At 38.0% G+C, this 25347-nt stretch overlaps 2 long non-coding RNA genes and 1 pseudogene across 3 annotated transcripts in view; 1 reads left to right on the top strand and 2 right to left on the bottom strand.

Moving 5' to 3' along the window:
- LOC140527271 (uncharacterized) overlaps positions 1-25347 on the bottom strand; it is a 196501-nt gene that overhangs the window by 99291 nt on the left and 71863 nt on the right. The window lies entirely within an intron of this gene.
- Positions 19065-20693, bottom strand: LOC140527269 (centrosomal protein of 78 kDa pseudogene; annotated as a pseudogene). Its single transcript, XR_011974739.1, has one exon. The product of XR_011974739.1 is annotated as a centrosomal protein of 78 kDa pseudogene (transcript).
- Positions 20780-24139, top strand: LOC140527270 (uncharacterized). Its single transcript, XR_011974740.1, has 2 exons — positions 20780-20906; positions 23834-24139. It is a non-coding gene; the product is annotated as an uncharacterized lncRNA (long non-coding RNA).

The raw sequence follows: 25347 nt of genomic DNA, 5'->3' as shown, positions 1-25347 counted from the left end.
ACATATAGCTGAAAGCTTCATTCAGAATTGAAACTGATACCTTTCTTATTTTAGTCTGTCAACAAGTATTTACTTGTGGCCCCACCATGCCCCTTAATAAAGACGCTGTGATAAGTCTGTGGAACACAAAGAAAGACGAAAGACAGTCACAGCTCTCAAGGAGCCCCCACTCTGATCCTGGAGGGACAAAACTATGTACAAACTCCAAGCCCAGGGCTCTATTCACTATATTCTACTATGTTCCTTTTTTAAAGGGGCATACATGTTAATAAAATGCAAAATACTGTCCAGACATAAAGTTCAATATTTGTTTTGTTGTGAAGGAAACAAATCTGTCTTCAATATTCGACATTTATGGACAAGATTTACAAGGTGGCCATCACCTCATCCTACCATTATTTTTACATCCTTATTGTTGTAATAGAAATATCTTCAAGAAGTGCTTCTGGTGAATTACCTGGGCATCCTCATGCTTGTTTTTATTGGCAGGTCGTTTCAGTAAAGAAAAAAAATATGATACGAGAAGTGCCAATACCTCTCCTTTCAAAGCTTGGCCTCCAGTGGCTACGGGGACTATTATTTCTCTCGGCTCTCCTTTTTAAAATGATATTTTAATAACTTGTTTGAAACATTTGTCAATCTCTAAAGGAAATAGACTCCATAAACATTCAGCAGGCTGCCAAATGAATGTAACACTTCGAGGATTATGTAAATGATTATTTAAATTGAGAGAAGGGGAAAAAAAAACGATTTGTTAGTTGAATCCAAACCGGAAAGACTTTGTTGCCTAGTGCCTCCTTGCATGGGGCCCACTTTGGAAGACTGTCTGTCTTGTTGGGACAACATGCCAGAGTCGCTAAGAGTTCCAAAGCCCCCACTGCTCACTTGTGGGAACTGATCACAGGTGTAGGGGGTTGTTGTCTCGTTGCTATGGAGACCAGTTCTAGTGCGCTGCAATGTTAATCTGATAAAAGTTAATTCTGTATGGCAAGAGCATACAGGGAAGTCCACATTATTTGGCAGCACAGAAGGCTGGGTGGGTTTTTTTTCCCCTTGAAGATACTTGTTCTGGAGGTACAGATGGAGACCTTGTAACTGGATATCTATATTTCCACTAAAACTGCAACGAGGTGGAAATGTAAGCTAGGATGAAAAGAGATTATGTCATGATTTCTAAAGAAAAGAGAAGGGAAAGGAGATGAGAGGAAAAGAGAGGAGAAGAGGGGAAAGGAAAAACAGAACAATAAACTATGTGTTTCCTTGCTATATAGCTGGATGTGCACTAAGGATATGATCATTCGTGGTTCTCCTACCATGCCTTATTATTGACTAGTGTGACTTGGCTACCAGTGCCCTCTTCTGGACAGAGTGAAAACCTCAGGTGGGTTTGGTACTCTCATGGCTGATCCACAGAGATCATCAAGCATCACCCAGCAGCTAGCTGTAAGGGACACAAATGATAAGGCTGTTTCCTCTCCTGTTCCAGGACTAGATGACCCCAAAACACTGGGTATTATTTGTACAGCATTGCATAGTAAATAAAATCTGCCAAAGAACGGTGGAAGGGGATAGCTTTGCAAACCAGAGGCAAGAAAAGAGCTCATTTTCTCTTATGTGAAAGGATGAAGAATCTCATTCTCTCAGATTTAGGATTATCATGGAGTGGTGCAAAGGAAAGCACATTGAGTCAGCAGGTAGAGGGCTTGAGTTTGAATCCTGCCTCAGATGCTTGCTATCCATGTGATCTCGGGCAAGTCACTTAACATCCTTGAGCCCTAGTTTCCACATTTGTACAAAGAGGGATGTGGATTAAATGTCTACTGAGTGCCTTTCCAGTTTTAAATCTATAATACTATGATTTAGGACCACAACGGAACTTGGAGCTCATGTAGATCAACCGCTTTCACGTTACAGATGAAGAAACCGAGTGATTAACCAAAAGTTATAAGTACCAGGGCTAAGATTTGAACTCAGGTTCTTTGACTACTCCAAGTCCAGAAAGCTTTCTGCAGTTTGCTGCCACCTAATCCAAATACTCAAAAACTCTTACAGAAATAAACAAAATCCTAAGAAAACATAGAAATAAATAATATTCAAAAATACTTAAACAAAACTTAAATCCCCAAAGAAAAACCTCTTAAATAAAATTGCTGTTCAGTTGCATCTGACTCTGTGTGTTTGGAGTTTTATTGGCAAAGATACTGGAGAGGTTTACCATTTCCTGCTCCAGTTCATTTTACAGAGGAAGAAACTGAGGCAAAGAGGGTATTTAAGTCACTTAGACTTGCTGAGGGTCACACAGCTAGGAAGTGTCTGAGGCCAGATTTGAAATCCTGAAGATGAGTTGTTCTGATTTTAAGTACAGTTCTCTATTCATTGTGCCATCTAGCTGCCCATAAAGAAATAAAAACCAAATCTTTAAAAACACTTGAAGGGGAGAACCCCCCTCAAAAAAAAAAACCCAAGAATGGTTTAATTTCTTGTATTTCTCAAATTTTAGTAAATATTTGTTGAATTGAATTGAACTGAATCTACCTCCTCCTTTTCCTCTCTTTAATATTCAGATGACTAAATTCCTTCCCTATCTCACACTGTTAAAATATTGCTATTTAATGTGTATCTATACATATATATACATATATATATACATGTGGGCACATATATACATAGATGAATATTATATTTAATGTATGTTTGTATGTATGTATATATGTATATGTACAAATAATATATATATTTTTTTTCTGGTAGACACTTAATTTGTAGAAGTCTTCCACTGATACTTCCATCAGAGGCAATGGCCCCAGCATCACTTGTCTCAAAAGGTTTCGGTTCATCATAAGTTATCAGTGGTACAGAGTATGAAATCAAAGCTAGACAAGCATTAAAAGGTCTCCTCCTGGGTCTGAATCCTTTAAGGCCAGTTCAGACCAGCAGGCTTAAATCCTAACCCTTGGAAACTCAGCAGTTTGGGATTGCAGGGGGCTCATGAGAACCATCCATCCCTGAATTTGATCATGAAGCATGGAAGATTCAAATGCACCCACCAACTCAAAGTCAAACTCACCTGGAATCATAAAGTAGCCCATTTGGGGTTTTATTCTTGATCCAAGCACCCAAGAAAGGGTTCATGAACTTGAAGAAGTCTGATTCAAGCTTTTAAACTCAGGAAATCTGGGGGATGGTTTCCTGGCTTCAGGTTTCTTTACTGTTCTGCCAAGTACTTCACCTTACCAAGTTAATGGGAAGTCTGCCAATCATGAAAAGCCTATTTTCTCGCATGTCAGGTACACTAACCTGCTGAGCCTCAGAAGTGTCCAGATTTGCCAGTGTGGGTAGGCATCTCCTATAGACTCACTTTCTAAAGTCTTTCCCATAAAGATGAGATGGGTAGGGGAGTTGATCACCTACAGGGAAAGTTAACCATTCATTCTAGAACCAATGCTAAAGAAATTTCAGACAGAAGTACAAATGTAAAATATTATGGAATTGTGTCCTTTCTCAGTTTCATACAATAATAAAAATTATACATAAAGACACTAAATTATCTTGTATTGCTTTGGCCATTCCTGAATGTGTTTTATAATGCTTGAAGAACACAGCATAAAAAGTACTGTAATGTACCGTCTACTCACTCATCCATAAGTGTCGTTACTTTCAACGGCTTTTTACCTTCTATAAATAACTAAGGAGCGTGATGCTTCTTAGACACCCCCTTTATTTTATAGTTGTTTTTTCTCAAGTAGGAAGAACAGAAACTATTTTTTTCTGATGAATTGTTACATATAGACAACTTTTACAATGCTAGCTTTGGAACTAGAAGGAGACTGATGGGTCATCTATTCCTTCCTCATTTCCATATAAGAAATCTGAAGTGCAAAGGTGAAATGACTTTCTGAAGGTGACACAAAAGTAGTCCGTGGCAAGAGATAGGATTTGAATCCAGATCCCATAACTCTCTTGTGACTTCTCCTTCCATTGCACCATAACATAATGCCCTCCTTATGACTCCATCCCTTTCAGTCCTGTGCAGCACCACATATGTCCACCAAAGGTAAATAAACTAGCAATAGTTGTGCTGAGAATAGATATAACTCTCTTTGGCAGAGGAACACTTCCATTTTTAAAATGCCACGAATAGTTCAGTCACTGTGAAAATGAAGATGTCATGACTAAATAGGAATCTCCAGTCCCTCAGCTGTCAATAATTAATAGATTATTTACACTTGCACATTCCCATTTCCCAGCTTTCAAGTTTTCATTTACACTCTGCTCCTCTGCTCAGCAGCAAATTTAACATTCTTGTGACCTTCTTCTGCCCAACACCACACACCCGTCAAATAGGGCTGGAACATCATCTAATGCGTGCATTTATGAAAGGCAGGAGGCTTCAAATATTGGGAAAATGACAAATGTCAGTGTTTCCTACAATGCACTGAAAGGGAAACAGATTGTTCTCCAGGAAAAATCAATTAGCAAAGCTTCTCTGCAATGTTGTTCTCGGGAGCCAAGACATTTGCATCCTATGGTGCGGTATGGCTTTTTTTTTAGAAGGTTTCTGATTAAAATCTAAAGGAATTGATAGTGAAATCACAATAGTTACATAATAGATACAAGACTATAGTAAAATTCCTTATGTGGAAGATTTACTGAGTCTTGCTTCATTATACTGCAAATACTAGTTTAAAATAATTGAAGAGTCATTAACATGCTGATCCCAAGAAATTCTGTGTGATATCAGAAATTACACATTTTTGGGAAGAACAGGTTTAAGAAAAATTAAGATGTCTTTTTTTTTTAATGTCCTATTACCATTGAGCTGAAATATATGCAATTTAACTTGCTTAGTAACCATTAACATGGAATTAAATAAATTCAACCGGTAGTGTTATACCGTTATTTGTCTCTGTTTTCCTTCCCTTTCTCTCCTCTTTCCCCACAGTCCTTATCAATACTTGAAGGGAAAATCGACCATTTTGCTTCTGCCTTTGTATCCCAGGCACTTAGCACCGTGCCTGGAACGTAGCAGGCACTTCATAAATGTTTATTTTTTTTGCCCATTTATTTATTCTAATTTACTTCTTCACACATTATCATAGGTAGGGTGTATGCCACTATTCTAGTTGTTTCTTTTTGCTTTGCACTATTTCACAAAGCTCTCTCCAGACCTTTTGTGTTTATACTTGTTGGACTTAGCTGCATTAAAATATTCTGTCATAGAGTCTCTTTTAAGTAGAAAATACACCCCAGAGCATATCATAATCTCATACTATGTATAATCTCATGCAGACCACCAACCTGGAATTGGATGGTATCAACATGTGGTCAGATATGTGCAGGAGGGATTGTCTAGATGACTTAATACTGTTAATCTGGAATCTCCTGCTAAGGTTGATTTATGACCTGAAGTTGTTGCAAGTTTGCATAGTAAGAGGTTTGCTACAATGTAAGAATTATGGGGAGTCAATAGGCAGTATAAAATAAGAAGAATGCCGAAAAACGTCTCCACTGTAGCTACTTCATAAAAAAAGGATGTCATGGGTGATTTGTGGATTTTCTAACTTGAAAATAAGTGTGCAGATCATTTGCCTTAATGATAGTGTGATTAGCACTCCACAAGACGGAGCCCTCCCTTCCAAGATTCAGTTTGCAGCACATGTGTGTCTGTGTTTTCTCATCCCTTCCTATAAACCATGAATCTGATGTTCTTACTGGGTCACTGTTGTGGTCTCCATGATGAATAAGAAAAAAAAAAGTCTTCTCTTTTTCCAGATCGATTTTCAGCATGTGTTACTTGGGTTGGAGCCTCACTGCTACCTTGCCCACTCCTCACTTTGGAGGCCATGCTCATCGAGATGGAGAAAGGAACAAGATTGTTGAAGCTTAAGTAGGATTTAAGGGATGCCCATGTGGTGGTTGGTAAAGTTTAGAAATATGGAACTCTCTTCAGATGCTCCCACTAAAACAAATCAGTGAACTGAAAAGGCTTTCAATCCACTTGAAAAGGTCCCTTTTTGAACTGGTATAGACCTGGCTTTTTTTTTTCCTCTGCCACTTGCCTTTTCGATATTTTAATCAATACTGAGAGGATAATAATCAAGCTCTGTGTTTCCATAGGGCTTTTGTGCCAGCACAAGCACTTATACAGCTAATATTGCATCGTAGAATTCTAGAGCTTGGAAGGAACTCAAGGGGGTTTTTAGTCCATCTCCCATATTTAATGATTCCAATGAAATTAAAATCAAAACAATTTTTAAACTCACAAAGGATAAAGAAAGATGTAATTAGGAATTTTTTGCACAAATTGGGCCAAGGACAAGCAGTATGACACATGCCTTCATTATAGGAATTTAAGGAGCATGATGCCACTCAAAGGTAGGGTGTAATGAAACTGCTGGAAAAACCACTGTTCATTATGGAGGATGGGGTAATCAAGTCAGTCACTAAGAAAGGAAGGAAGGAAGGGAGGGGTGGAGGGAGAATGACAGAAAAAATGAAAAAAGAGGAGGGCAGAAGGAATGGAAAAAGGATAGGAGGGTGGAAGAAAAGAAGAGAGGGAGGAAGGAAACAAGCATTAAGTACCCACTATGTGCCAGGTACTTAATGCCAGCTATGCATTTTACAGACATCTTATTAGATTCTCATAACAACCCTCTTTTATAGTTAAGGAAACTAAGACCAAGAGATACTTCTTGACTCTAGGCCCAGGGCTCAATCCATTGCACTACTGAAGAGCATTTATTAAAAGTTTACTATACATTGGGCAGTGTTCTAAGTATTAAGAATGGAAAGAAAAACAAAATGACAGTCCTTGCTCTCACTTTCTAATGCATGAGATAGCATGCAAACAATTATGTATGTATACGATATATGCAGAGTACATGGGAGGAGGAAGGATAAAGGACGGGTCTCTTGTAGAAAGTCACACTTGAGCTGAATCTTAAATAAAAATAAAGAAGTCAAGAGATGTGAGAAGGGAGAACTTTCCAGATATGGGGGACCAGCAGTGAAAAGGTCTTGTCAGGAGACAGTGCTGTGTGTAAGAACAGCCAGTGTTCCCAGATCACAGAGTACATAAAGTGGCATAAAGTATAAGAAGACTAGAAAGGTAGAAAGGGACAAGTTTATGAAGGATTTCAAAGGGCAATCAAAGAATTCTCTATTGGATTCTGTGGGTAATAGGAAGTCACTAGAGTTTTTTACTTTTTGTGGGGGAGGAGGCACTTGCATGCTCAGACTTTAGCTTTAGAAGATCATTTTGATAGCAGAACAGAAGGTGGACTTCAGTGGAGTGAGACTTTAGGCAGGAAGATTATGGCTAGATGCTAGGTGTGATGCGGTGAGGGCCAGAGTAGTGGCTATGTGAGTGGACAGGAGACATGTACAAGAGATTTTGTTACAGTAGAAAGTGCAAGGTCAAGAAATGAATTGGCTCTGTGGGATGTGAGAGACAAATACCATCCCATACCATAGAAACTGTGAACCTAGGTCACTGGGAGGATGATCTTAATAAGAAGAGGAATGTTTGGAAGAGGGAAGGGTTTGGAGGGGGGAACAATAACAAGTTCAGTTTTGAATACATTCACTTTAGGATGTCCACAGGATATCCAGATTGAGATATCCAATGGGCAGTTGCTGGTGGGAGACTGGAAATCAGCAAAGACGTTGGGGCTTGATAAATAGATCTGAGAATCAATGATTGACCAAAAGGCTGCAGAGAGGTCAAAAAGGATAAGGAATGAGGAAAGGCTATCAGATTTGGAGAGTGAGAGATCACTGATAACTTTCAGTTGAATAATGAAGTCAGAAGCCAGATTGCAGATAGTTTAGAAGAGAATGAGAGAAGAGGAAGCAGAGGCACCTGAAGGCAATTTTGTTAAGGAGATTAAACCAGGAAAGGGAGGAAAAATATAGGATTAGAGCTAGTTGGCTGATTGGATCAAGTGGTTTTTGTTTGTTTTGGATACACTTTTTTTAGAAGTGGGTAGAGATGGGTATGTTTGTAGGTTATCAGGAAAGGAACCAGTAGATTCAGAGAGGTTAACCCACCACAGCATCATCACAGGATTGTACATTTAGAGCTAGAAATGTTATCTAACCCAGTCCCTTTATTTACAGATGAGAAAACTCTGGGGGCTCAGAGTCTAAATAACTTACCTAAAGGCACACAGTAGCAGGAATGGATTCAAATCCAGGTCCTCAAACTTCAAATCCAGAACTCATTCCTTCACATGAATTGTTGTTAACTGGGCTCTAAGCTTTCTGGTTTCTACCATGTTGGAGGACTGCAAGTGCCATCAGTGCCATCAATTTCACATCCTCTGAATTTGGAGCAAAGCTCTGGTTGCCTCACCTTAATGATGGCTCTGCTTCAATTAGGAGCTATTAGTAAGCTGTTTCTGGCTTTATTATTTGTTTTGTTGCTGTTCAGTCATTTTTCAGTCATATCCAACTCTTTGTGATCCCTTTTGGGGTTTTAAAGATACTGGATATTTCCTTTTCCTGCTCATTTTACAGATAAGGAAACTAAAGCAAATAAGGTTGTGACTTGCCCAGGGTCACACAGCTAGTAAGTGTCTGTGGCTGGATTTTCTGACTCCAGGCCTGGCACACTATCCACTGTGCCACCTAGTTGTCCTATTATAATTTATACTATCAAGTATAATAATAATAATAATGATAAATAGCTGGTGTTTATATAGCACTTCCAGATTTACAAAGGGCTTTACATATGTTATATCATTGGATACTCACAACTTTCTGAGGAAGATGCTATTATCTCCATTGTACAGATGAAGAAATTGAGCTTGGAAAAGTAATTTGCTTAGATTCAACAGATAATAAGATATCTAAGGCAAAATTCAAACTTAGGTCTTCCTGACTCCAAGTCCAGCAATTGATCTACTCTACTGCCTGGCTGCCTCATGGAAGGCAGTATGATAGAGAGGAATCAACACCAGAGGATTTGTGTCCAAATCCAGTCACTGAAATTTATGTCTGTGTGATCTTGGGCAAGTCTGCACACCTCCCCTTATGGTGCCTCATTTTTCTCATCTGGAAAAATGAGGGGTTTGGACTAAGTAGGTTCTGATTCCTTTTTAACTTTAACTCTGTGATCTAACCCACAGCTTTTGACCTTCTTTGGAGGCTGTCACATTTCACCAGCTTCTCAATTCAAGCCTGGATTGACACCATCTCCATCATCCTCCTCTGCTCTCCGTTTGGAGGGCTGGAGGATATAGTACCAAACTCCTCCCAATACCTTCTTTTTATGGAGGTCAGAAACTGAACTCTCAGTTTACCCCATTTTGCATCTGCTGCTCTGCCTGGCTTCAACTCCAGGGATAACCCCTGATCTTTCACCCTCACCTCCATCCCTGCTTTCTTACCTCCTTTTGTGTGTTTTCTCCTCCTTTAGATGGTAAGCTCCTGGAGGGCAAGGACTGTCTTTTTATAAATTGTATCCTCAGCACTTAGCACAGGACCTGTCCCATAGTAAGTGCTTAAGAAATGTTTTTTTCATTGGATTGAATAATAGATAAAAGTTGGGCATGGAACCAGGAAGACCTGGGTTCTTAGTAGGTAAATGAAGACAGACAATGTATTTGACCGCTCCGAATTTCAGGTGACCCTGTAGGATTACAAGTGATAAATAGGATAGGATCTATATCTAGTGGAGGGAGTTGGATTCCCACACCAAGATTTCCAACACCAGTTGAATCACTGATGCTTGATGCATTGATGTACGCCCTGTTTAGCAATGTGAACCCCATTTCCTTCTATACCATTTTCAGATGCAGTACCATTTGCCAAGCTCTGTGTTTAAGAGGACTCGGCTGAACCTGAAAAGGCTTATCCTCCCAACCAGAAGGACCATGTATGTAGCATGCTACCTGAGAGTACTTCTATCTTTTACACGTCGTTGTTTTTAATCTTTTCAAGAGGTAACTGACTACAGCACTTTAGCCCATGGAAATAAGTGGGACAGCACAAGACTTCCAGGCCAGTCCTCTTTCCACTCATCATGTCTGTATTGCTTTGTTGATTATTTACTGCATAGCTGCCCATGCTGACATAGTAAAGGCATCTGTAAATATATAGCAATGTAACCTCTGAAATGACTAGAGAAAATACAATCAAGGAAAACTAAAGCCCAGGTATTGTATTCCACTTTCCTAAGGTGTAGTTTAAAAAAAAGATATGTCAGTGACTCATCAGTGGTTCAAGAAGTTGAGGGTATTTTTCCACTCCAAGTCTCCAGCCATATAAAAATTATATTGGGGAAATTAAAATTAAATCTAAAAATGACAGCAACTACTATCTCTCTGGAAGATCTCCTTTGCCTTGGAGGCAGAAAGATGAATGGCTAGTAATATTCTTCCTTATTAACCTGTTTCACAACACAAAATTATCTTTTTATCAATAATCTCTGTAATATAGAGAATTCTCTCCTTCTGCTATGGACCGTTCGTGTTTCAAGATGGCTAGTGATAAACAAAAGAAAGATATTGCATTGAGTTGATGTATCACGAAGCATCCCTTCAATATTTAGACAACTAGAATAGACCTTAGGTACATGTATGTTGTGACACAGGCCAACAGAAAGGTAAAGAATTTTCACCTAAAGTGAATTTTTCAGTGTGAGTTATGACCGGGGGTTGGGGTAGGGGGTGGAAAATGAGATTTGCAATGTAAATGCTAATCCAGCCTTGTGCGTGACAGCTCCTACACTGCTATGGTAACAGATAATAATGAGCATCTTTTTACTTCTTCAGTTTAATTACCGTAGAGCAGCCTTCTCCAGCTTCTCCTGTTATGGCTGTGTCAACACGTCAATTCGAAAATCTGGTTTTTCTGAGGTTTCTATCTCCTCTCTAATACAGAATGCCTCCTTAACAAGCTTCATCTGAGAGGGTACTTTTAAAAATTCACATTTTAAAAGCTCTATTTTCAACTCCAATTCCTTTTTATTTTTTCTCCTCACTCCTTCTCTACATGCAACAGTAAGGAATGGATTTCAGAGCTCCCCTAATATTAAGTTGAGACATTATACTTAGAAACATCACCACCTGAAAGAGATACTGGTAATTTTGCCCCCAAGGACTACAAAATTAAGATTGTTCAGTTTATCAAGATCTTTCTTTTAATCCTGTCATCCAATGTGTTAGCTATCCAGGAATGTTCTAGGAAATGCTTAACAATCAACCCTCTTGGGCTGTGGAGGGGGGAGAATATATTCCCAACAGACTTTTAAACTTAAACTTCATAATTAACATTTTCTCTATCACTTTCTAAAGTCTAGCTAATCAACAAAATAATAAACCAAGCCATAATTTGTTGCATTTGCCAATTTCCAAAGTGTAAACACTCATATAGAAAATTTGACACTCTGCTTTCTTGAGGGATTTGAGAGGGCTCTTGCACACCCCTCTATCTCTCTTAGCTTCAGGTCACCTATAAATCTCACATGTCATCTTTACTTTTTTCTAAGTCACTGATAAAAATGTTAAACACCGCCAGACCAAAAACTATTCCTTAGTCATATAGCACTCTACTTGAGACCTTCTTCCAAACTGAAATAGATCCAGTAGTGACTATTCTTGAATCAATTAACAGAAGCTGAATCTCTGTTTGTGAGAATCAGATCCACCTAAGAGTATTATCATCTGGCCCATATCTCTATATATCACGTCATTCTCCTGGGATTCAGTTTCCTCATCTGTACAATTAAGGAATTGGACTAAATGACTTCTGAGGTCCCTTCTAGTTCTAAACCTATAATATTATGATCTTTTATGTAAGTGTTACATGAGAGACTTTGTCAAACTACTTGCTGAAATCTAAATTTACAATATCCAGACCATTCTACTGATCTACCTCTTTAGTTAGCCTGTCAAAAAATGGAAACAAAGTTAATCTGATGAGGCCTGTCCTTCAAAAAGACATGGGGTTTGTTATGACTATTACTTCTGCTTTTCTAAGGTATTACAAAGAATTCCTTTATTGAGTATTCAATGATTTAACATTGTGAATAAAATAATGAACACCAGAATGACATAGAGAATAGAGAACTCACCATGGAGCCAGGGAAACTTGGAGGTTCAAGTCTCCCTTCTGACACAAACTGGCTGTCCCTCTGAACATGTCACATAACCTCTAAGTGCACCCAAGCAATCCTCTCAGATTAGTAGGTGCTGTCTCTGAGGAGTATTATCACTTCTAGTCCCAAGGGAGCAGTGACCAAACCTACTCCAAGATGATATCATCTTGCAAGTACTGGAAACATCTTAACATCTAGAACTAGCTCTGAAAACAGCAGTGCGAAAAAGCCTGTCTTTCCACCCTCACCCTGGGAACAGAGTCCAGCTTTAACATAAAGTTTAAAGTCAAGAAATAGGCTAGAAAATGAGCAAACAAACAAACAAACAGAGCCCAACCTTAAAAAGCAATTGTCATGATAGGGAAGATAAAGATACAAGCTCAGAAGAAGAAAATGATGTCTTTACATCTGAGATACAAGATAACTATAAGGAAAGCTTCCCCAAAAATGAAAATTGGACATAAGCCCAATGAAAATTCCTAGGAGAGCTAAAAAATTATATTTAAAATTAAGTAAAAGTGGTAGGAGAAAAATTAGGTAAGGAAATGAGAGTGAGGGAAGAAAATTATGAAAAGACAATTAAAAGAAGCACAAAAAATACTGAAGAAATTAATACCTTAAAAAAACAGGATTGCCGAAATGGAAAAAGATGTATAAAAATTCACTGAAGAAAAGTATTCCTTAAAAATTAGAATGAGGCAAGTGGAAGCTAATGACTCTATAAAACATCAATAAACAGTCAAAGTCTAAAGGATGAAAAAAATAGAATAAAATGTGAGATATTTCAACAGAAAAACAGCTGAAATATAATAAATTCTGTTTCAGTCCCTTATTTTAATTCTTGTGTTCCTCTGTTTCAAGTATGTTTATTGCAAATAGCATTATTATTAGATTCTGCTTTTTAATACACTCTGCCGTCCACTTCTGTTGGAAAATAGATTAAGAAGAGATAATTTAAGAATTATTGAGCTACCTGAAGCTCAGGATCAAAGAAGGAGCCTAGATATTATATTTCAAGAAATTATCAAGGAAAATTTCCTTGATATCCTAGAACCAGAGTGCAAAATCAAAAATCAAAAGGATCCATTGGTCACCTCCTGAAAGAGATTCCACAGTGAAAACTCCCAGGAATAGCAGAGCCAAATTCCAGAGCTCTCAGGTCAAGGAGAAAATATTTCAAGCAACCAGAAAGAAGCCATTCAAATACTGGGAAGTTACAGTCAAGATTTAGTAGCTACCATGTTAAATGAGTGGAGGGGTTGGGATACAATATCCTGGAAAGTGAAGGAGCTAGCATTACAACCAAATATAAACTGAGTATAATCTTTTGAGGGAAAAAATGGAAACAATGACATACAAGGTTTTTGAACATTACTGATAAAAAGACAGAGCTGAATAGAAAACCACCTTCAACTGCAAGAGAAGCATACAAAGGTAAATTTGAAAGAGAAATCATAAGGGACTCACTAAGGTTAAACTGCTTACATTCCTATATGGATAGGTGAAACATTTAAATCCTAATCATTTTTTTTCATTATTAGGGCAGTTAGAAGGATTCTACATAGAAAAAGGTGAAGTATTGAGTTGATTATATTGGAATGATAAAAAAAAATGGATGATGAAAAAGAGGGATGCACTGGGAGAAGGTGGAAGAAAGATGAAAAATGGGGAAAATTATCTGACATAAAAAGGTACACAATGAAGAGTTTTTATAGTAAAGAGGAAAATAGCTAGCGAGCAGGCAACTTTACTCTCATCTGAATTAATTTGACAGAAAAATATACACACACTCACGTACACACGCAGGCATGCACATAGGCACACACATTCAATTAGGCATAGAAATCTATCTTATCTAGCAGGGAGCAGGAGAGGAAGGTGATAGGGCAGGGTGTAATAAAGAGGAGGGCAAATGAAGAGAGGCAGTGGTTGGAATCAAAACAGACTTTTGAGGAAGAATAGAGCAAAAAGAGAGTGAGGATAAAACAGAAGAAAATAAGATGAAATACACAGTTAGGAATGACAACTGAATGTGAATGGGATGAATTCAACTATAAAACAGAAGTGGACGGCAGAGTGTATTAAAAAGCAGAATCTAATAATAATGCTATTTGCAATAAACATACTTGAAACAGAGGAACACAAAAATTAAAATAAGGGACTGAAACAGAATTTATTATATTTCAGATGAAGTAAAAGGCAGGGGTAGCACTCATGATGTTAGAGCACCAGGCCTAGAGGCAGGAAGAGCTGAATTGAAATCTAGCCTCAAATATCTACTAGCAGTATGATCCTGGGTAAGTCATTTAACCCTGTTTCCCTCAGTTTCCTGATCTGTAAATGAACTGGGAAAGGAAATGGCAAACCACTCCAGTATTTTTGCCAATAAAATCCTAAATGAGGTCATGAAGAGTTGAAAATGACTGAAATGACTTAACAGCAGCAAATCCCATTAGTATATAAACTATTTGCAAAAATAGGTAAAGATGGAGTCCTACCAAATTCCTTTTATGACACAAATAAACCAGAGAGAGCAAAAACTGAGAAAGAAAACTATAGGACAATTTCCCAAATGAATATTGATGATAATGTCTTAAAATACTAGCAAGGAGGCTAAAGAGATCATACATACCAGGTGGGATTTATATTAGGAATATACTGCCGATTCAGTACGTGGAAACTAAAAACATAATTGATCACATCAATGACAAAAACAAGAAAAAACATGATACATCAACAAATGCAGAAAAATCTTTTGACAAAATACAACACCCATTCCTATTAAAAGACACTAGAAAGCATAGGAATAATGGAGCCTTTTAAAAAATAAGTGGTATCTATTTAAAGGCAAAAACAACTGTTATAGGTAATGGGAACTAGTTAGAAGCCTTCCCAATATGATCAGGGATGAAGCAAGAATTTCCATTATTGATACTATTATTTAAAATGGTATTAGAAATGCCAACTGTACCCATAAGACAGGGAAAAGAAAAGAAAAGGAAGAAAAATAGGCTATGAGAAAACAAAACTATCACCCTTTGTAGATGACATGATGGTAAAGAAAACACTAGATAATCAACTAAAATACTAGTTGAAACAATTAACAACTTTAGCAAGTTGCAGAATATAAATTAATATTTCTATATATTACCAACAAAACCTGGAAGAGACAGAAAGAGAAAATCCATTTAAAATAACTGCAGACAGTATAAAATACTTAGGAGTCTATCTGCCAAGACATACCCAGGGTTTTTTTTTTTTTTTTTGATAGATTAGTTGTGTTTAACATTTTTAACATCATTTGGAGTTTTATTGGGAAAGATACTCAAGTAGTTTGCCACTTCCTTCCTCAATTCACTTTACAGGTGAGGCAACTGAAGCAAACAGGGTTAAATGACTTCCCCAGGGTCACATAGCTCGTAAGTGTCTGAGACTGTATTTGAAATCACTTCCTGCTGACTTGAGGGCCAGCACTCTAGCCACTGGACCACGTAGTTGCCCCAAACCCAGGGACTATATGAACCCACTTACATTTTTCACACAAAGATTTATCTACACAATTTTAGAAATATTAATTGCTCATGGGTAGGTTGAGTCAACATAATAAAAATGACAATTTTACCTAAATTAACTTACTTATTCAGTGCCATAACAATCAAACTACCAGGGGATTATTTTATAGAGCTAAAAAAAAAATGAAAACAAAATTCGTCTGAAAGAACAAAATCAATGAAAAAAAGTGAAGGAAAGTAGCTTAGCAGTACTGGATTTAAAACCATATTACAAAACATTCATCATCAAAACAATCTGTTGCTATCTAAGAATAAGTGATGGATTGGCAGAAGAGATTAGGTACATAGTACACAGTCATCAATGATCATAGTAATCTAGTATTTGATAAAAAAGAACTTATCCTCTGACAAAAATTTCTGGGAACACTGGAGAGCCCTTTGGAAGAAACTAGGCATAGATCAATACCTTACATCATATGTCCAGATTAGGTCAAAATGAATATGTGGTTTAGACATAAAGAGTGATAGTGTCTTGAGGCAGAACTCAAGCCCAGATTTTCCCAACTCCAAGTCTAGTATTCACTCCCCTACACCACACTAACTTTGCATGCTTAGAACATCACTGCTATCACTGCTGTTATCTCTGGTCACTCTGTTATCTCTGTCTTCTTCACATTTTCTTATTTTTGTTGTCCTGTCCGACTCTTTGTGACCCCATGGACCTATGAAATTTTCTTGGCAAAGATATTGGAGCAGTTTGCCATTTCTTTTTCCAGAGGTTGGCTTGCCTAAAGTCACACAGTAAGGGAGTTTCTGAGGCTGAATTTGAACCCAGCTCTTTAAGCCCAAATCTCTATCCACTGTACCACCTTGCTACCTTCTTCCTATAGTCATTTTCAGAGTTGTGTCATCTCACAAGTTATTGTTGCTCCACTCTGTGCATCTCTCTCCCCCACCAACAAAGTGGTGGGGGTCTGTCACTTATCACTTAGATTACCCATCAACTAAACTATAAATTAAACTGTTCCATGTTAAGGAAATTTCCTTTGTATCTACATGATAACTGTCTAAGTTGCAGGTACTTAGTTCTTATTAATTAGTTAATTGTCCTCCAGGCTATTCTTTGTCCAGACTGTTAACCTATTTTGACAGCAATAAAAACCATCTTTATCAAGTGCCATTTTTGCCAACTCACTTCCATTTTAAAATCCCTACAATGATTTTCCATACTTTTCCACATCAAATTAAATACTTTGACCATAGAATCAAAGCCTCTGCCAATTGACTCCCATCTTTAAATGCTTATAACGTTCCCCATAATTTTCTGCATCAAATCAAATCCAGTGACTATAAAACCAAGACCCAATACTATTTGACCTCCTCTAACCTACTCTTTAATTGCTATGCTGAGCAAACCTGCCATTGCCTTCAGGCAAATCTGTTCTGTCATTCACCAACTAATATTTTCCTTTCTCCTCTATGCTTTTGTAGCATGAGTCAATACCTCCCTTTTCTCATACAACATCATCTCTCCAAACTCCTGAATTGTATCTTAACACGTATCTATTCCAAGACACTCCTCTTAAAAGGGTCAGACAGAGTGCAGTCATACTATTCACCCTAATATAATTATACTACTTGTAGAATTTCTTTGACTTCAAACTCATTCTTCCATTCAGGTATTCAAATTATATTGAATTTCTAACAAGGCATTGTATCAAAGCACCATAGGGAATACAAAAATAAATGTGTCCTAGTCCCTGCCCTCAAATAGCTAACAATCTAACAGAGAAGATATGATACATATGTGATACTAAGTGACATATGAATGGTCCAAATTAAATTCTATCAGAGTACACTGGAGGAAGGAGTGCTTTCAACTAAATTGATCATAGGATCCTAGACACAGACCTGGAAGAGACCTTAGGGGCTATCTAGCCCAACCCTCTCATTTTATAGAAGAGAAAAATGAAACCCACGGATATTCAATGATTTATCCAAGTGGCACATGGTATGTTCCAGAGGCAGAAGCTGAACTCAGATCTTTTGATTTCACAACTAGTGCTTTTTGCACTTAATTTTAAAATAAAAGCAACAACTAGGATAGATGTAATGCCTACTATGTGCAGACACTGGGGAATGAGTCTGCTTTTAGACCTGAATTTGAAACATTAGCAAACTAAAGATTTAGAAATATCCGATAAGAATTTGGGAATGTTTCCATGGAGCTCAGAAGGGAGGTCAGGCCTAGAGATTTCACAGTCATCTGCATAGAGATAATGGCTAGAACTCTAGGTGTGGATGAAAATTGTCAAGGAAGAGAGCAAGTAGGTAAGAAAAAGTCAAATACAGTAATGGGGGAGGGGAAGTATAGCATTAAAAGAAACTAATACTAAAACTAAAAAAACTAACAAAGTCAAGTCATGACCCACTTAAAAAGTGAATTTCATCCTTATGAAATCCTAGTTAGCATTAAAGGTCCTGGAGCCAGAACAGGCTTTGGAGTCAAGAGGACCTAGGTCCAAATCTAGCTACTGCTACTTAATTGCTGTGAGATCCTGGTCAAATTACATGTCCTTTCTGGGCCCCAGTTTCCCCATCTATTAAAAGAAGGAGGTGAATTCAACAGACTGAGGTCCCCTTTCAGCTCTGAATCTATGAGCCTCTGACTCCTCATTTAATGATAAATTTATAGAAGTCAGCTTCAAGGTGACAAATCAGGGGTTCATCCCCTTTGCATTCTATACTCTGTTAAACCCTGATAACTTTTCCCTTCAAAAGGCACAACTTACCACTGAAGAGCACTGTGTGGTATTAAATGTTATGCATAGATAGGTACCTAATGGTGAATTTAAAGATGTTGCAGTAAGCAGTCCAAGTTCTTTAATTTTCCTGATTATAACTGCATTTGCATAATGTATGAATTCAAACATTATTGCTGTTAAATAATGCATAAATATTCTCCCATGCCGAAATATGTCTATTTCCTCTTCATGAATTTTATGGAGTGTATCATCCCATTGTTGTTCTACTTTAAAATGTACTTAGAGATCCACATGCAGCAAGCCTATGACTGAGGGAAATATCATAGCTGGAAAAGGATAGTACTCAGAACTGTAAATGAAGTAAATGAATGTAAATTATTAAATGGGCCAGGTTGTCCCCTCTTCAGGGTGCATTACGTTCACAATCCAATGCTTAGCATTTCAAAAATGTTAAATTCTTATTTGATCACCTGGCAAACACTGGGGATTAACATGTTTAATAAGACTTTCCTGGCACACTTTAGGGGAAGAAAAAATAAAACTATTTTTCTTCTTTAAAAAAAAACCCACTAGATCAAAGAAAGACAGGAACTTAGTCATACATTTGGGGAACTTCCTTGCAAACTAACAAATACTATTTAAATTATTAGAGGCAATTATAACTGGGATGAATTTCTACTTCAGCAATACAGATTTGAATATTCCATTTTAATGTAGTTTCAATGATTCTCATAAGGGCACCATAGCTCTTTTGTTTTTTACAAAATATGTGTTTAAGGCAAGATGTGGATGTTTATATTGAACCATGCTATCTTTTCTCTCTTTCAAATGGAAGTCTTGCCCTTTAAGTTTTCTTTCTCTCGAAAAGTGATACAACCTGGCATTTCATTCAACACAATATATCTTTGTTTTTGATCTGTGGGAAACCCTTATACCTCTTTGCCCGTTCTGCTGTACGCCAGGGTACACCTGGTGGTGGATCTGGGGCATAAAATTCTTTTGCTGGGACATATCTTCTTTCAGTCAATATGGGTTTCTTGGATGGTATGCCAATCCGAATAGTAGCTTTTCCTTTTCGACCACTTCCCAGAATTATAGTTCTTCTTTTCTGTTTGCCTTTAAAAAAGTCCTTTAACGAGGAAGAACTTAACCACTTAAATTCTGATTTCGTAGTCTTTGCATTATGGTTAAGTTTATCAATAATTGCCCTCATCAAAGAATGATCAACAAGTGGGTTTTTTCTTATATCTAGAATCACCAGAGTTGCATTGGATTCCAGACTATCTAATAAAGCTCTGGCCCCCCCACTGCTAATTCCACACAACTGTAGGTCAAGGGCTCTCAGCCATAAGTTGTCACAAATCGAGTCTGCAAAAGCATGGGCACCTTGATCGCCTACAAGTGGGTTGGAATTGAAAGTGACTCGCTTCAAGCCACCCATGCCCTCCAGATCAGCATTCCTGCTGCGAAGATTGGCAGTCCAAACTTCCTCATGTCGTTTTACTGCCTGATATTTTAAGACACTGGATATATGCTTTGCTCCTCGCCAAGTAAGATTGCACGCAGTGAAATTTACAGCCTTCAGGGATGTTACGCTCCTTATATTTTGACAGAGAATTTCTAAACCTACATCTCCAATTGGACAATACGCCAGAGAGAGGTGTACCAGGGATGCTGATTTATTCAATCCCTTGGCTAAGAACATTATATCTTTCCCTCTTAAAAGGATTCCCTGAAACTCTAGGTTGGTCAGAGCAGTAGATGTGGTTAAGCAGCCTTTGATAGCTTTACACAACTGGATAGTGACTTCTTTAGTGGTGACAGCAGGGATGCGCCTTCTCGTGTAGGATTTATGCTTCTCCATGAGAGCGTCTTGCAAGGATGGCTGAAAGGTGCTCCTGATTGAGACCGAGGGCAGGGTTTTGTTGATTCTCAGGGCGCTCAGCAGAGGCACCCAGTCCAGTAAGCGGAGGCGATCCGCATTAAAGCCCAGCATACCCATCTTCAGGCTGGTCCTCACCGCTGGCAGAGGTACCAAGCCCTGGAGTGCGCAGATGTGCTCATACTGCGAAAGAAAATCTGAGGAGACCTCTTTGCGAGGCTGTGCGGTGTTGGTCATTTCTTGACATCTATCGGAACCCCCCCACCCCTGCACAGACAACTCAATCCTAGGCACATCTATCTCAGTCCACTCAGTCCCCACGCTGCTGCCTGGTTTTCTGCCTCAGATGGCTCCAGCTTCGTTGTCCATCCCGCAGCCTTAACGCCCTTCCAGAGCAGGGCTTCTGTTTCCGACAGAGAGGATTCCGAGGCCCTAGATACTCTTGTCCTCGCCCTCCTTCTATTGGCTGAGAGGATGGAATTCTCAGATGGCCAAACGTTTCCTTCCTTGGAACTCCATTTACCTTATCGGTCAATTGAGTGGGACAGAGGTTATAGGCAGCAAGGTGTAGTGGATAGAAAGACAGCCTGTGGAGTGAGAAAGAGGAGTTCAAATCCTGCTTCTGTTGAGGACCAGTGTGAACCTAGGCAAGTCATTTTAACCCTCCAGGCAACTCCATAGAGCTGTGGATCTCTATCAATGGGTTAAAGGGTTGGGCTAGATGAATTCTAGGGGCTTTTCCATCTCTAAATCTATAATTAGTATCCTTGATCTTATAGGATCATAGATTAGAAGAGACCTCAGAGTCCATCAAATTCAGTTTACCCAGTTGATAGATGAAGAAACTGAGGCACAGAGTGACTTTTCCAGGGTCACTCAGTGGGCACCCGAGACAGAACTTTAATTTGGGTCTTCTTGACTCCAAGATAACCAATCACTGAGCCACCTAGTTGCCTTAGTTTTTGGTATATGAGAACTCCGAGAAAAGTCTTTCTACCAACTTTCTCTACAATATATAATCTTAGAGAACTGGATAGTTGTGATTTATCTAAGGTCACCCAGGCAAGCATGTGATGGAGGTAGAATTTGAAGCCAGTTCATCCTGGATTGAAACTAGTTCTCTATACCCTAGCTGCCTCACTTAAATCTATGAAGGAACTTTAAATACTGTTTTCTGGTATGCTGGTATGATGCTAAAAGGTATCTGTTCTACTGAGGTTATTCCTGGCATGTCCTCCCACCCCCAACACACACACACACACACACACACACACACACACACACACAGAGTTCCATGCCAGTAAAAAGAGTGCTGGGGGTTGGAATCAGACAATCTGGCTTCCAATTTCAGCTCTGCCACTTAAATTGACATTTTGGGCAAGTCACTGAATTTCTCTGGGCCTCAATTTCTTAATTTATAAGAGAAAATTGGAAAAGACAACCTCTGAGTCTTCCAGCTTCAAATCTGTGATCACATGATATACTAATTTTTAAAAATCAGATTTGTGATTTCATGAGGATAGTACTCACAGTGAAGAAGCTTCCTTTGTTAAGGTAGATCCATGTCTGCTCCAATTGGGTCTTAAAGACTTACCTGGAGCATTGAGAGGTTAAGTCCAAGATCACACAGTCTGTGTTTGTTAGAAGCAAACTTGAATCTAAATTCTCTTGACCCAGAAACCACCTTTCTAATTGATAGCTGGGTGAATTTGTAAGTGATGTAATTTGTAAGGGTGAATTTCAAGAATTGGTGGGAGTGGTGAGGATAACTGTGGTTTTTTAAAGATATAAAAACTAGTAAATTATTGTAGACAGAAGGAAAATTGTCAATGGAGAGGGAAAGAAGCAAATTTGTTCAGAGGCAAAACAGAAATGGAATCCAGACAAAAGTTTTTGAGAGACAGCAGCATGTAGATAGACTAGCTTAACTGTGTTATGTCCAGGAGATCCTTCTGTGGAAAGTCACGTAGTCCTTAAAACTTTGTTCTTGATTAGTTGTTCTCACAATCTGGGCCCAGCATCCCAGAGAGTTACTAAGACCCTTTCAGCATAACTGCCAGGTCAAATCTATTTTTATAATAATATGAATTATTACTAACTTAGTCTAGATTAGTATTACTAATACTAATTTATAATAATACTAAGACTTATCTATAAAGTATTCCTTCCCTTTCCTAACTACATATTTATGTGAGGTCAGATTTTTTTTCATATACCTCAACCAAAATACCCTAACATGTCATGATAGATAGTATACAAAAGCAGATAGAAGAATTCAGTTGTCTTCTATTAAGCCAAACATTAAAGATATTTGAAAAAAAATGTGTAAAATAAGGCTACTCTTCTTACTACATTTTTTGGGAGAAACTAGCTATTTGTCATAAAAAATATTATTTTGTCATATAATGGTTTTTCTTTTATTTATTGTATATTATTTTAAATAATATATTTTTAAAAATTTATCCATTTTAATTTCTAAAATGAGAAATATTGATTGACATAACTTACATAAAAGTTCTTTGGGGTCCTCAATAATTTTTAAGAGTCCTGATTATTAAGACAATAACTATTAAGGGAATAAATTTTGGTCCTGTGACCAAAAAAATTAAAGAACTGCTGTTTCAGGTAATACCAGCTCATTCTTTGGCTATACTTGGTGTTCTGAGATTACAAGTGCAAAAAGAAGGGTTTTCTTCTCTCCATTTTTGGGAAAGTATATTGGCAATACTTTCCTTTATGCAAAGAGCCCAGAATCACATAATCTTAGGACTGGCATTGTACTCACAGGCCACCCAGTCTAAACTATACCTAAAAGGAAATCCCCTCTACAACCTCACCATTAGGCACTCGATAGTCTTCCTTCTGAAGACCTACATCCAACTCGAGGAAACTGGCTATTTCCCCATTTTACTTTTGGACTGCTCTAATTGTCAGGAAGCTTTTCCGTATATGCAGAAGAAATTGGCCTCCCTACTACAAGCACCCATTATACCTGATACTGCCTTCAGGGGCTAAGCAAACAAAACATAAATCTTTCTTCTAAGTGATAGCCTTTTGATAATAGAAGGCAGCAGCAGCTACCATATTCCCCTTATTACTTCTCTTCTAGACTCAGGCTAACCCTAATTCCTTCAACCAATCCTCATATAGCATACAATCAATCTCCTGTACCCAAAACATTCATTTTGACAATGTCCTTCCCATAATAGGACATTCAGAAGAGAACAGAATACTCTGGATGTAGTCTGATAAAAACAGTGAGAGATATTCAAGTACTTTAAAGAAAAGAGAGAGATGCACCTATATAAAGAGTACATTTAAAAATCATCCTTGCAAGTACCTCTACTCAAATAAAGGCTCACACTGAAATACATTTGAACTTCAGACTGCTAATGTGAAAGATGAGAAATATTCTGATGCTGAAATTGAATATACCTTTACAATCAACAAGGCAAAATGGACTTTGACACTCCATGTCAGTTTCACACATGGGACTCCCAAACTAATATTTGCTAAAGAAATCAATTTTATATCCAACAAGGCTATTCATTAATTTTTTTCCACTTTACCACAGATTATATTCAATGGAGCCGTCAAAGCAGAAGACATTAACCTCAGCAACTTGGCAATATGATGCTTTTCTGTACCTTTGCTGCACCTGCCACCTGAGGGTTCCACATTGTTATTCCTACTTTAGAGAGAACCAAATTTGAGCACAAATGACTTGAGCTAAATTTGCATCTTTTTCTCCATCTCTAACAGTACAACATAATTCAACTCAAGAAATATGTATTGCTTCTCTACCTGTAAGAATCTGTTGCCCTTTTTTTACCTAGCCCCTAGGGAAAGGGGCTTAGAAATAAATCAGGTCACTAGGGAAGCCAGTGTGGAAAGAGCACTCTGTATTCGGAGGTCCTGAGTTCAAATCTAACCTCTAACATGTTAATTAACCTCCTTGGACTTCCATTTCTTCTAATGTAAAATGGGGTGAGGAGGGGTGATGGCATTAGACTAAATGACTCTCGTGGTCCCTTCCAGTCCCTCTAGATAATAACTTCGTTACTTTGATCTCACTTAAGAAGATAGGATGATGTGAAACTTTTTGTCCAAGCAGTAAATGCATTTAAAAGGTCAAATGAAGTGAAGAAGGTATATAAGCTCTTCAACTTAAGTTTTAATTGCATTATCCACCTACAGCCTTTTCCAGCTGGGAGGAATCAGTCTGAGAGATCATCTAACTAGCCTAACTCCCTATTCTGCATTTGATTTTTGCCCACCACCTCCCTCAATCTGCCCTCCCTTCTATCAGTCCCTTCCTTCCCTTGTCTTTTTTAAAATTATTTTATTTGTTTTCCATTCATTTCCATATAGCTTAGATTTTCCCCCCTCCCTCCCCTTTCTTTCCCCCTCCATCTCCCTTCCCTCCCCGAGATGGCATGCAATCCTATATAGATTCTACACACACATTCTTATTAAATACATTTTCACCTTAGTCATGTTGCATAGAATTAAAATGAATGAGGAAAACAAAAGAAAACATAACACAAGAGAAAATGGTCTGCTTAATTCTGCCATCCAATTGCATAGTTCTCTCTCTCGATGTGGAAGGCATTTTTGCCTCAAGGGTCCATTGGGAATTTTTTAGGTCCTTGCATTGCTATGAAGGACTAAGTCTACCAGAAAAATTCCTCACCCACTGTGGTTGATGCTGTGTACAAAGTTCTCTTGATTCTACTCCTTTCACTCATCAATTTATCCCTCCCTTTTCTTTCCCCTTTCTCCTCCTACTTTCTATGGAGCAAGTTAGATTTCTATACCTAACTGGGTATGCTATTCCTTTCTCTTATTCTGCATTTGAGAAAATTAAAACCCAGGAAGGTTGTGACTTGCTTAAATGTCAGTAGTGGGATTGGAACTCAAGTCTTTTCACTCCAGACACAATGTTGTTTTTTTCCACTGTACTCTCTTATTTTTAGAACTAAATGCAAAAATAAAAGAAAAACCCCAGAAAAGAAGTAGAAAGAGTTATTCAGAACTAGGCCATTTTAAGGGCAAGATGAGGAGAGACACTATGAGAATGAAATTAAT

Source organism: Notamacropus eugenii, chromosome 2, assembly GCF_028372415.1.
Source record: "Notamacropus eugenii isolate mMacEug1 chromosome 2, mMacEug1.pri_v2, whole genome shotgun sequence".
In the NCBI taxonomy this organism is placed as follows: domain Eukaryota; kingdom Metazoa; phylum Chordata; class Mammalia; order Diprotodontia; family Macropodidae; genus Notamacropus; species Notamacropus eugenii.
Note: the sequence above shows the minus strand (reverse complement) of the source record. Positions and strands in the feature narration are given on the sequence as shown.